At 32.7% G+C, this 14,058-nt stretch overlaps 1 non-coding gene across 1 annotated transcript; it reads right to left on the bottom strand.

The window, feature by feature from the left end:
- Positions 1–265: 265 nt before the first annotated feature.
- On the bottom strand, positions 266–425 carry LOC132008475 (U1 spliceosomal RNA). Its single transcript, XR_009401644.1, has one exon. It is a non-coding gene; the product is annotated as a U1 spliceosomal RNA (small nuclear RNA).
- Positions 426–14,058: the final 13,633 nt, after the last annotated feature.

Genomic DNA, 14,058 nt, shown 5'->3' with positions numbered 1-14,058 from the left:
GAAAATATTCCCCCGTTAGCCACATCTGTGACCTTGGAAAAGTACCTCCATGCTGTATCTTCAAGTTATTGTGAGAAGCTGGAAAAAGAAAATAACAAAATAACCTATTTTGGTTTAGCTTTCTGATCTACATATAAGGAGAATTTAAATGGCCCACCTTCTGAACAAAATTTCCATTGTGCCTGACATTTTAAAATCTTTCCATCTATTTATTTATTTTTATTCATTCATTCACTTATTTTGTCTTTCAACCATTTAATGGTTGGATGAGAGTGCAAACGCAGTCCCCACTACCACAAATTATGCAGTCAAGTTTCCCACATTTGGGGAACTTGCAGGGGTCAGCACATCTGGAATGTAATAGAGAAGCCTCACCCTAGGAAAACCACCTTCATGATCATGGTATCTCCCCTTCCAGTAAGTTCCTTTCTTTTATTAAATTTTCTGACAACATGATATTATCTCCCAAACATGTCTTATAAAAACCATCTAATATGTTTCATGTAAAGATATTAAAGTCCTAGTTATATCATATAAATATATTCAAGGTAGATATTTTATTTAGAGAAATTTATATATAAATATTTGTACATGTTATAGTTAAATACAGCTATATATACATATATGCATATACATGCATATATATACAGACAGACACACAGCCCCAGTTAAACTCTCAATAGTGGTTTTTGTAGAAAATGCCAAGCTGATTACACAGTTGTAAGGAAATTAGCCAATAATCTAGAATTTGTCAAATTTACCTAAAATATAAAGACAATATTTGGAGTACTCACACTAGCTGATTTCACAATTTACTATAAAATTACAGTATTTAAGATAATGTGTCATTGGCATAATAACAGACCAATAGCTCACTGAAAGAAAATAAAGTGTCCAGAAAGAGATTCACACATGTATGTAAGTACTAAGGAAATGGAATAAGAGAAATAAAAAAATTTTCAACAAGTTATATTGGAAGAAGTAGATAATTAAATGGAAAAAAAATCCTACTCTTATGTAGCAACATGCATGAAAATTAATTCAAGATATTTCATAGACCTAAAGACAAAAATTTAATCTACAAAACATCCTAAAATAAAAGGATAACAAGAGAATAACTCATCTCTTATGATAGGAAAAGGTGACTTACAGAGGATGCAAAAGGAACTAATCTTTAAAAAAAATCAGATTTCATCAAAATGGAAAACTTCTGCTCATTAAAAATCACTGTAAGAAAATGAAATGGAAGTTACATATGAAAGAAAGTATTTGTGATACGTGTGTGGTACTTTCTATTGAGAAAATACAAAGAAATCTTACAGATTAAAAATAAAAAGATAAGAAATTTAATTCTTAAAAATGAGTAAAACTTATAAACTTGGGTACAAACTTAATCAAGGGAGACATGACTGTCAAGTAAGAAAATAAATGGTAGTCAATATCTTTATTCATCATGAAAATAAAAATTGAAACTATAATGAGATACCACTCTACATCCTCTAGAATTTTAAAGATTAAATATGTAAGATGATTTTAAAAAGTGAAATAATTGAGTATTAGGAAAGATGTCAAACAAATGGGATATTCATATAATTCAGAAAGAATGTGAGTTCATACAGAACTCTGAAAAACTCTGAAATTTTTTTACGAAGTTAAACATATACTTAGTCCAGCAACTCCACTTCTAGCTAATTACTGAACAGATATCATAATTTAAGCCCAAACAGACTGCTTATGTATATTCATAGCAGCTTCACCAAAACTGCCCAAACCCAGAAATAACTCAAATACTCATCTTTAGGACAAGTGATAAATAAACTGTAGTATATTCATACAGTGGAACACTAATTAGCAATAAAAAATAAATCCCTGATTCATCATATGGCAATAAGGATTCTCAAAAACATCATGTTAACTGGAGAATCCAACCACAGAATAGTACATATGGAGTCATTTCTTTCGAATAAACTCCAAATCAGCAAAACTAATCCATGGTGATATAAATTTAAAAAGTGATTAATTATTGTGGGCCAAATACTTGATTATAGTACAATATTGTCTATATTCATTATATTGTGGATTAATCTCTATGGCTTATTTACTAACCATTGCAAGCTTGTGCCCTTAAACATCAGTCTTATCCCCCCAACGTTGTCCCCTAACAACCGCCATTTTACAACTTGATTTTTGCAATTTGACTTTTTTAGATTGCATATATAAGTGATATAATACAGTATTTGTCTTTCTATGACTTACCTCATTTAACATAATGTGCTCAAAGTCCATCCATTTTGTCACAGAAAGCAGGATATCATCCTGTCTCATGGCTGAATACTATTCCATTCATCTATTAGTGGGTATTAGGTTGTTTCTCTATCCTAACTACTGTAAAAAATGGGGGGGGGATTGTGGGAGTGCATATATCTTTTCAAAATCCTATTTTCATTTCCTTTGAGTATAAACCCAGAAGTGGAATTGCTGGATCATATGGTGAATCTATTTTTTTTTTAAATTTTTTTGACAAAACTCCACATCGTTTTCCATAGTGGTTGGACCAAGTCACATTTTTACCAAGAGTGTATAAGGGTTTCTTTTTCACCACATCCTCATCAACAGGTGTTGTCTCTCCTCTTCTGGTTGATATCCATTCTAACAGGTGTTAAGTGATATCTCATTGTGATTTTGATTTATATTTCCCTGATGATTGGTGATATTGAAGTTGAATATCATTTCACATGCCTGTTGGCCAAATGTTATTTGGGCAGAAATTTGTGCTATTACCTAATACATCCCAAATACCCTGCACATTACCTAACACAGTGGGCACTAAACAAATACTGGTTGGATACATGAATACATTGGAAAGCTGTTGAAATTCTTTGGTAATTTGAAAGAATATAATGAGGAAATATACAAGAATTCCTGACAATAAGGCTATGTAAATATTACATTTAAAAAGGATGGAATAGGAACACCTGGTGGCTCAGTTGGTTAGGTGGCTGACTTTGGGTTAGGTCATGATCCCACATCGGGCTCTTTGGTCAGCAGGGAACTTGCTTCTCCCTCTGCTGGCCCCTTTGCCTGCCATTCCCCTTGTTTGTGCTCTTTCTTTCTGACAAAAAAAAAAAAAAAAAAAAAAAAGAAAGAAAGAATTTTTATTACATTTAAAATGAATTAAAAGTGACTATGCTTGACTTATTTCACTAAGCATGATACGCTCTAGTTCCACCCATGTTGTCGCAAATAGTGATTCACAGACCTGTACCCCTGGGGATAAAAATATATGTTTATAAAAAATAAAAAATTTAAAAAAAAGTGACTATGATATTTTTTCTAAGATTTTATTCATGTATTTGACAGAAAGAGCCAAAGAGGGAACATAAGCAAGGGGAGTGAGAGAGGGAGAGAGGGAGAGAGGTAGAGTCTTCCTGCTGAGCAGGGAGCCCAATGTGGGGCTCCATCCCAGGATCCTGGGATCGTGACCTGAGCCAAAGGCAGACATTTAATGAATGAGCCACCCAGGTGCCTCCAAAATGACTATGATCTTATTTTAAGCTAGTGAAGAAGGCCATTGATATCATCTATACTTAAACTACAATAATTATTCTGCATGTGAACATTTGGAGCTAAGAGACTAATAATCACTTTGTGCATTTTGACTGATTACTGTAGGTACTATTTGAACATGTAGTCTGACCTGTGGCTTTCCTGTAACTTACCTGTTACTCGAATTCTAAATCTTGTGTTAGGTTGATAGAATCCAAGCAACTAAAACAAACCTTCAGAAAAATAGTTAATGAATCAATAGCCTGCAGGTAGACAAATATCAAGGCTTCTAAAAGAGTAAGAAAGTATACTACAAATTTTATAAATCAGTGGGTTTCCTATCTTTTTTTTCCCCCAAGATTTCTCCACAATCTATCTTTGTCATTTCTTGGGACTATAGAGAGAAAATACATAACCATTTAAACTTAAGGCTGTAACATATGCCATTTATAAGTACAATACATGTTAATTAATTATTCAAATAATTTTTGAGCATTGACTAGTTGGAAAACACTAGTTGACTTTAAGGTGGGGAAAAATAAATGCTGTCCTCAAGGTATTTATCATCTAATGTAGAAGACTTATACGTAAGTATATACTTGTATTGCAATATTATAGGCTGTAGTAGCAACATACATAGTTTATTGTTTGCATGGGGGAGTGCTATGTAAGCGTGGAGGAAAACATCTTCGTTAAGAAAAACTTGCTTCATGATAAAAGTATCAGCATGGGGTTCTCAATGATGAGAAAGTGTTAGATGACAGGATGGGATAGGTCTAGGTTGAAATGCTGCAGGGAATGATGGCTTTTACACAGAGAAAGATCAACCTTATAAAAAACATGGCAAGAAAAAGCATGAATCAGAATAAGAACATCAAGAAATGAGAATAGAAAATAAACATTTAAGTCAGAGAATGGTGAGAAAAATCTAGTTACAATTTAGAAATTAAAGAATCAGTTAAAATCTCTTGATAGCCTAAGTTGTGAATACTTTATGACAAATAAAATGTTTAACTGATATTAATTATTAAATAAACGTCAAAGGTAGATTATTCTCATAATGACATATTTTGAGGTATTTTTGAAATATAAAACTTCATATTCTTGAAGAGGATATTTTCTTTTGAAACTATTATAGTCTGGTATTTTTAACATACAAGCAGCCGTGTGTAAGTCAAAACTGAGACCAGAGTATCAGGGAAACTGTATGCCATGTTGACAGTTTGACATAGCCCTGTGGTTGATGGGAAACCATTGGCAGGTTTTAAAATACCATAGAGCATAATCACACTTATATTTCAGAAAGATGACTCTGAAAAAGTCTGTGAAGAAGACTGAAATAGTACCTGGAGACAGACAGGCTGCTTATATTTCTGTCGTGGTTGCCAAAGTACATATGATAAAGACCTGAGAAAAGGGAGAGTCATCAGAAAAATATTTCAGGAGTTAATATATTTAGGGCAGAGTGATTAAATTGGATGTTAAGGTGAAGAAGAGGAAAGAGTCTATGAAGAGTACTGGTTTTCTAGCTTGAATAATTTAATGATTGATTATTGGAATCACTGACTTTATGTGGGGATGGGAGTGGTGAAAAGGGATACGTCCACATTACGAATGTATTTGAAGTGCTGGTAGGTGCCTGCTGTTGCTATTGATTTGGGAGTTGTAAGCATATAGATTGTTTTTGAAAACTTGGCAGTAAGTGAAAACACCCAAAGAGACTAGAAACACCAAGGAATCTAAAAGAACAGTGGGAAAATAAAGGAAGCTTTTGTAACAACACTGGGTAGATGGGTTAAGAACTAAATATCCATGATGTTTGGAAAGGTCATTTCTATTTAATATTCATAACTGGCATGAGAATTATGTAAAATAGTTAATTATTATTATTATCATCATTGTTTACTATAATTTAGTAACATAACCAAGCAACTAGAATGAAAAGATATGACATGAAAGATATCTAGATCTTATTTTTAGATAATTTAAAAATACCATTGCCTACTACCTCCTTCAAAACAAAACAAAACAAAACTTTAAAAAGGACTGTCCGGTAGTCGCTTCACTTTCCTTTATAAGTATAACCAACTTTTTAAAAAAATTTTCTGTTACAGTTGTATGGGTCTTATGTACATAATTTTTTATTTGTTTGTTTTTAGAAATTTATTTATTTGAGAGGGAGAGAGAGAGTGGGGAGAGGGGTAAAGGGAGAAAAATTTTAAGCAGACTCCCTGCTGAGCCCAGAGCCTGATGCAGGGCTAAATTCCACAACCTATGAGATCATTACCACCCAGGTGCCCCCATAAAACTTGTTTTTTAGCAAGTTACTTGTAAAACATATTTTTTAAAAGATTTTTATTATTTAGTTGACAGAGAGATAGAGAGAGCACAGAGGTATGCTTAGCAGCAGGCCTAGGGAGAGAGAGAAGCCGTCTTTCTGCTGAGCAGAAAGCCCAATGTGGGGCTCGATCCCAGGACCCTGGGATCATGACCTGAGCCGAAGGCAGCAGCTTAAACTGACTGAGCCACCCAGGCGCCCCTGGAAAACATATTAAGTAAGTTCCTCTAAGGAGTTTAACATGGTATCAATAATATACAGTTAAAAAAATTCATAAGTACATGAACAGACAACAAAGAGTATATATACATTTGACTCTAAGGACATGACCATGACTTTCTCTACTAGTCCATAAAAGTTTTCAGTTTAAAGCAACTACTGTTATTAAAGTTGCAGTACACAAAGTTGAAAAGGACAGAAAGTAATTTGAATTGGAGAATCAAGACTTTTATAAACATGTTTACATTTAAAATTGCAGGCCAAATTAAGTAGGAAAAAAAAAAGGAAAATTCTGAACTCAGATAAAGGAAATCATTTATGAAATGAGAGATAGGAAAATTGTAGATTAAAGACATTGTGTTCATAAGACCAAATGGTTGCAAAGCATCACTAAAGTAAGGTTGTGTCAATAGGAAAATAGTTTAAAGGATAAAGAAACTTATAGAACATCACTTTTTTTTCCTTTTGACCTACAAATTTGTACTAAACTGATAATCTAATAACATTTAGAAACCATACCATGTACCTGTTAAATTGAGCTTATAGGTACACCTGAGTGGTGTCTGCCTTTGGCTCAGGTCATGATCCCGGGGTCCTGGGATTGAGCCCTGCATAAGGCTCCCAGCTCAGCAGGGAACCTGCTTCTCTCTCTGCCTGCTGCTTCCCCCAGCTGGTGCACGCGCTCTCTCTCTCTCTCTCTCTCCCTCTTCTGTGTGTTTAATAAATAAATAAAATCTTAAAAAAAAAAAAAAAAGGAAAGAAAGAAGGAAGGAAGAGAAGAGAGAGAAAGAAAAGAAACAAGATTGAGTTTAGAATCAGACAGACATAGCTCGGATTTGGGCTTCACAATATTTTTTGCTATTTGACAATTACTTATCTTTTCCTCTCACGTTTTTTAGTAAGAAAAATTCTCAAAAAAACAAAAAAAAACAAAAAACAAAACTCATGAAATGAAGGAAGATAATGATCAGCACTTCACAACTTAAAAGACTTATTTACTTTTTGACATGTGAAGTATTATGTTTATACACAGTGCTGCATTTTAAGATGTGTGCTGAAAATCATTTTAGTCCACGAGAGGTGCACAAGAATGGTGAATAGTTGGAAAATCACATAATAGGATACTTTTATATGACAAATATATTGAAGAAGATATTTTGATGAGTATTAGGTAGCACTCTAAATATCAGAAGAGTTTTCATGTACAAAATATGGTAGCATTATTCTGAGTAGCGCCCAAGATACTAGAACCACAACATTTCAGGAAGGTTCATATGGTTTCATCTAACACACACACACACACACACACACACAGAGCAAGCAAATCTGTTCAAGAGTAGAGTGGGTCATCGTAAGTGATAATGAAGCAAGTGCAGGTCCCTGGAGGACTTAAGAACAAAGTTCAAAATATGAAACATGAACACTTTTAAAAATTGATTTCTTCATTAACTGAGTCTCTTCACTATTCAACTACCTATGGTTTCCTTTGCTCATAGGGTAAAGACTAATCTCTCTTACTAAAGGCTCTGTCTCCAAATTCAGTCACATTCTGCGATACTAGAAGTTAGGCCTTCAGTATGAATTTCAGGCAGACACAACTTGGCTCATAGCGGTAGAGTTCTATTACTTCATGACCTTGTTCCTGCTCACCCTTCAACCCAGGCCTTACCATTCTTATCGCACATTCCGTAACTCCAGCATAATCAGACATGGGAAATGGGCACCTTCTCATCTAATTCTACCACTGATTTTGGCTGATCTTTCTTGTTTCATAGCTTGGTTCCACTGTTTCACAGCTTGTTTCCACTTGTTCTGAACTTAAGAAGTCCCTTTCAAAGAGCAATTAAAATAATTTCCACAAATTTTCCATGAGTTAATTTGGTAGCAATATATGGTCATCTTTATGTCAAATTTTCTTGACGTGAGCAGAAATCCAATTCCTTAGCTTGTTTTCCTTCCCTTCCATCCTTCCTTCTCTCCCTCCCCTATTTCTTTATGTATGTATGTATGTATGTATTTATTTATTTCTTCCTTCCTCTTTAATTCTTTTTCTTTTCTTTTTGCAGGATGTATTTAAAAGGGAAATTAAAAAACTTAATAAATCAAATGTAGAATTAATACACATAATTTCTTTCATACTAAATTGTATATGTTGAATATATATTGAAAAGCTGTAGTTGTGATGTTATTCTCTTGAATCTAAGGAACAATCAATAATTACTTGTTGAATTTATTAAAAAAATTATCTTCGTAGCTCAGTCATAAGTGCTGTCATTGTGTTTTTATTATTATTCTATATAGGAATGTTTCCTTCTCAGTGAATTAATGTATTAAAGAGGAAAATAGTCAAAGAAACATTGGGAAAATTTAACTGGAATATATATTAAAGAGTTCAGAGAACACAATGTAATGTTTAATGTAAACATTAAAATGGAGAAGAGAAGAAACATTATAATGTAAACATTAAAATGGAGAAGAAGAAGAAACCCAGTTTTAGGTATTGTTATATGATAACGAAATTCATTTCAGTAATCTAGTGTTTTTGTTTCATATTAAAAGTTGTATGGTTATTTTTAAGGATACAAAATATGAAATGACCAAATGATTGATTCCAAGGTGAATTACTACCATTAGTAGCAAATTACTGGCCTACCACTTTCAAAAATTAATGTTTATTTATATGTCAATTTAATAGTATTCAATAAAAATGATATTTTATATTAGTAAAGACATAATCAAAAATTTGTAGTACTACAGTGAACATTTCATACACAGATATTGAGGTATGATGATTATGTTATAGTTATTAATTCAGGGGAGATATGTTTGAATAAGAATAGCAGACAAAAACAAATTGCTGGGAAAGGAGGTTGGTAGGGGAGAGGGATATAGGTGATGGACATTAAGGAGGGCATTTGATGTAATGAGCACTGGGTGTTACAGGCAACTGATGAATCACTAAATTCTACCCCTAGAACTAATAACACAGTGTATGTTAACTGTGTTGTATTTAAATAAAGAATTAAAAAAACAAATTGATACCATAATTTTAGAACTGTAGAACAAGTTTACCAATGAAAATGGCTATTCCAATTTGTAAAGAACACCATCCCTGCTTCTTCCTATATATATTCAAATAATGGTTTTACAAACAATAAATTTATCTGTTTATGAATAGAGTGTCTTAAACAAGGTGGGCTTATATAATGTCAGTTTCACAGACTTAATGTTTCTTCTTATCTCAACTAAATGCCTTGGGATATCTTATCTACAATCTAATTTGCTTACAGTCATATATGGGCTCTTGAGAACAAGTGAAGACATGGGAACTTTTTTTTTTTTTTAAGTTTTTTTATTTATTTATTTGACAGAGAGATCACAAGTAGGCAGAGAGGTAGGCACAGAGAGAGAGGAGGAAGCAGGCTCCCTGCCAAGCAGAGAGCCCAATGAAGATCTTGATTGCAGGACCCTGAGATCAGGACCCAAGCCGAAGGCCGAGGCTTAAACCACTCAGCCACCCAGGCTCCCCAAAGGAACTTTTAAAAGTATAGCTTCTATATTTGTCTCATAAAATGTGTCTAACTTAAAAGTGTTGATGTGTATCAGAAGCATATCAAGGACCCAGAGATATAACCAACTGAGATGTCTGGCAATTGTAAGATGGGGAAGTTGATCACAGAGTATTAAGACAAGTTCAAATTTAGAAACTTCATGTTTCTTTTTTATTGGTTGAACATCAATGTTAGAGTGATGAGAAGATAAAAATATTGTGAAGATACTTGAAAAAGTTTGCATCTGTGTGTTCATAAAGTCAATGTGAAATATGACTTAGAGATGTAGTTTAGATGGGATATATTATCTGACTCCTGGAAAGTGGTTGAATATATATATATAAATAAACTGTTATGTTTTTAAATAAAAATGGATTCATCCTCCTAAATAATGCTCCAGGATGCTAAATGTCTTCAGCTTCTGAAGTGGTAAATCTTACCCCTAATAATAATATAATTAGGATGTCTGAGAATATAATGTATATTTTCCCACTAGCAAATCATTTGAAACTTTCATAATCAAATCAATTGTGAAGAATGTAATTTTATGGGGTAAAATATTAAATTGAGCCAAGTTGATTGTGTTGTTTTGTTAAAGAAAAAAAAAATATCTATCTATCTATCTATTTATTTATTTTTTTTTATTATAGATAAAGCACTAAGTTTTACTCAGGATCAATTGGCAAATATACCTAAGTGTAAAGAAGATAACCAATTTTAGCATTTTTTTTTTTTAAGATTCTATTTACTTGACAGACAGAGATTACAAGTAGGCAAAGAGGCAGGCAGAGAGAGAGAGGGAAGCAGCCTCCCTCCCAGCAGAGAGCCGGGGCTAGATCCCAGGATCCTGGGATCATGACCTGAGTCGAAGGCAGAGGCTTTAACCCACTGAGCCACCCAGGTGCCCCAACTTTTAGCATTTTTGAAAGAGAGATTCTTTAAGATATGTGACTTTATTCTCACACAGTATCCCAAAACAAAAGATGAACTGAATAAACTAAAACCCTAAGTGCTGATTATTGAAATAAATTATAAAAAAAAAATAAAAAGACAAGTGACAAACTGAAACAAGATTTTTGAAACATAACTGTAAAAGGAATCACATTCAAGTATATGTTTACTCAAGGGAAAAAATACAAAAATCAAATATAAGAGCAGGTTAAAAAAAAATACACTTCGTATATAGGTGTCTTGAAGAAATAAAATTATACGTGTCTCTACAAAACAAATGAAAACAAACTATTTTTGTTAATATCATGAAATGCAGATTCACACCAAAATATGAAACAATTTATAGTCACTACTAGATAGGCAAAATGAAGAAATCAAACATCAAATTTTAGCAAGAATGTGGTTCAACAGAGACTTTTATACAGAGATGAGAAATTGCTAAAAATCACTACAGGAAAGAATATAGCTTTATTTTTAAAAATAGGCATAACTAAAATTTAGGAATTCCATTTCTAAGCATATGTGCCAGAAAAAATTATGCTAAAATGTTCATAGCAAGAATCATTTGTAATTAGTTAACTAGAAATAACAAAAGTGTCTATAGACAGGAGGGCCTATAACTAAATATGGCTATATTCATATAATGAAGGATCTGGCAAACTATGGACGATGAGCCAAAGCTGGCAAGCTTCCTATTTTAGAAAATAATGTTTTATTGAAACACAGCCACATGTACTGGTTTGTGTATTGTGTATGTCTGCTTTTTCTGTATGACAGCAGAGTTGGTAGTTGTGAGACAGACCATATGCCCTATAAAGCCAAACATATGCATTATCTATTTACAGAAAAATCTTGCTAATCCCATTTCTAATGGAATATTACACAGAAGTGAAAATGAAAGAACCATGAAAGAGCGTGAATTAATCTCAGAAACATGATAACTAGAGAATGATACTATAATTTAATAAAGCTCAAATTTATTATCTAGCAATATGAGGCAATATATTTGAGGAATATATATGTGTATCATATATTTATTTTAAAATGAAAAAATATGCGATTCACTGATGATTAACAGTTCTGCTTTTTGGTTACCTGTATTATAGTGGGAGGCAGCTAGCAGATGAGAGAACCTACAATATTATAATATCTGTTGAATGCAGAGTGATTAACTTTCTGGATATTAAGGTATTATATTTTAGGATGTTAATTTACCTTAAATTAACTGAAAAATTCCATCATGCTTAAAGCCCTAAATATGTTTCACAAAATGGTAGAAACAAAAACAAACAAACAAAAAACAAAATACCTATTTTGCAATTCTATTTTTTGAATATATGATGTTATTTAATAATATTTTAACAGCATACAATTAAAACATATTTTAAATATTTTTATTTTATAAAAAAATATATTCTTGGTTTTATCTTTTCAGATAATTTGATTATCACTGAGCTTCATATTTATATTTAATTTATTGGCCAATTCTTTACTTATTTATTTACTTTAGAGAGGGAGGGTGAGGGGCAGAGGGGCATAGAGAAATTTTTTTTTTAAGATTTTATTTATTTCTTTGACAGAGAGAGATCACAACTAGTCAGAGAGAGAGAGGGGGAAGCAGGCTCCCCACTAAACAGAGAGCCCGACCCCCAGCTCAATCTCAGAAACCTGGGATCATGACCTTAGCCAAAGGTGGAGGCTTAACCCACTGAGCCACCCAGATGCTCTGGAGAGAGAGAATCTTAAGCAGGCTCCATGCTCAGTGCAGGGCTTGACCTGGGGCTCAGTGCATTGCTTGGTGTGGAGCTCAGTATTACACCACTAAGATCATGACCAGAGCTGAAATCAAGAGTCAGATGCTTGAGCCATCCAAGCGCCCCTATTTATTGACCATTTAAATTTGTATATATGTGAATATTTATCTTTTTTCAATCTGGGGTGCTTTCCATTTCTAGATATTTGTTGAATGAAAATATGAATGGGTAGAATGAATTTTTTATGGTGCAGAATACGGTCACTTTTTTGCAATAAATATTATAATCACATTTTCATAGTTTACCTTAGTTTGTGGTGTTTCAAAATTCTATACAGCCAAATCTATCACTTTTCAAATTTATAATTACTTTTAATTTTATTCAGAGCTGTCTTCTCAGCCTAAAATTAAAGAAATATCATCCTTTATTTTGTCTTAATTCTTCCATGATTGATTTTTTTAATCTTAGTACTTAATTGAAATTCTATTTTAATATTAAGAACTCATTGTAGGCCATAAAATCTTTTGTTAGTATTCTCATACTGACAACTTCTGGTATAAAAACAATAGGTATATTAATATATTTTTTATATATTACATATTTTGTAATTGCCCATGATATTGAAACTGTGACATTATTTCTAATTATATTTGTACTTTATTTTTTTGGGTTTGCTATCTATTGTTACTGTAGCTTTTGTTATTTTGTATTTAAAATAAAACATCTAAAAACATTGGGATTAATGACCCCTCAATAATAAAGTTACCACATTTAAGTTTCTTATTTATTATACTAGCTAAAATATCTAGAACAATATAGGTAATGGACAATACTGCCTGTGTTCAAATTTCAAATGGTATAAACTTAATACCTGTTTCACCATTAATTTTGGTATTGGCTGCCAGTTAAAAACTCTATGTGTGTGTGTGTGTATATAGTCAATAAAGTTAAGCAATGGCAGGAGTAACCCATGGTAGTGAATGCTTAAGTAACAAAAATGTTGTTTTATGCTAGATTTCTACTGGAATTAACTGTTGAATTTTATTGAATATAAATTTTTATTTCAGTAATTGTAATCTTACACGTTTTTACTTTGAGATGATATGGTTTTAGACAAAAGGAAATCTATTTTACATTTAAATTACTCTCATTATAACTTTTTAAGGAGCTGTTTGGAAAACTTGACTCCAGTACACATTTCTCATTTTGTAGATAAATAAACTGGATTTTAGAAAGGTTAAGCAATTTGTCTACAGGGAGACGGGATGATTGGAAAAGGTACGTATCTGATTAATTCTTCCATCATTCCCATGCATGATGTGGATAAAACCCTAATTATTTTACTCTCATCTTAATGCTTTACTAAATGAGACCTATAACAGTTAGCAAATATGCCTATAGTAGTCAGGGTTCTCCAGTGAAACAAACCAAAATGATATATCTAAGAGAAGATTTATCATAGGATTGGATCACATAATTATAAAGGCTGAGAAGTTCCAAGAACTCCAAATGCAACATGAAGAACCAGGAAAGCCAACAGTGTAATTTAGTCCAGTTCCAAAGACCTGAGAACCAATGGTGTAAGTTCAAGTCTGAAAGGTTGAGAACTACCGGGGAGCTGATGACTAAGTCCTGGTCTGAGTTTGGAGGACCTCGAACCAGAAACACAGATGTCTCAGAGCAGAGGAAGATGATTGTC

This window comes from Mustela nigripes, chromosome 1, assembly GCF_022355385.1.
Source record: "Mustela nigripes isolate SB6536 chromosome 1, MUSNIG.SB6536, whole genome shotgun sequence".
NCBI classification, from domain to species: Eukaryota; Metazoa; Chordata; class Mammalia; order Carnivora; family Mustelidae; genus Mustela; species Mustela nigripes.
Note: the sequence above shows the minus strand (reverse complement) of the source record. Positions and strands in the feature narration are given on the sequence as shown.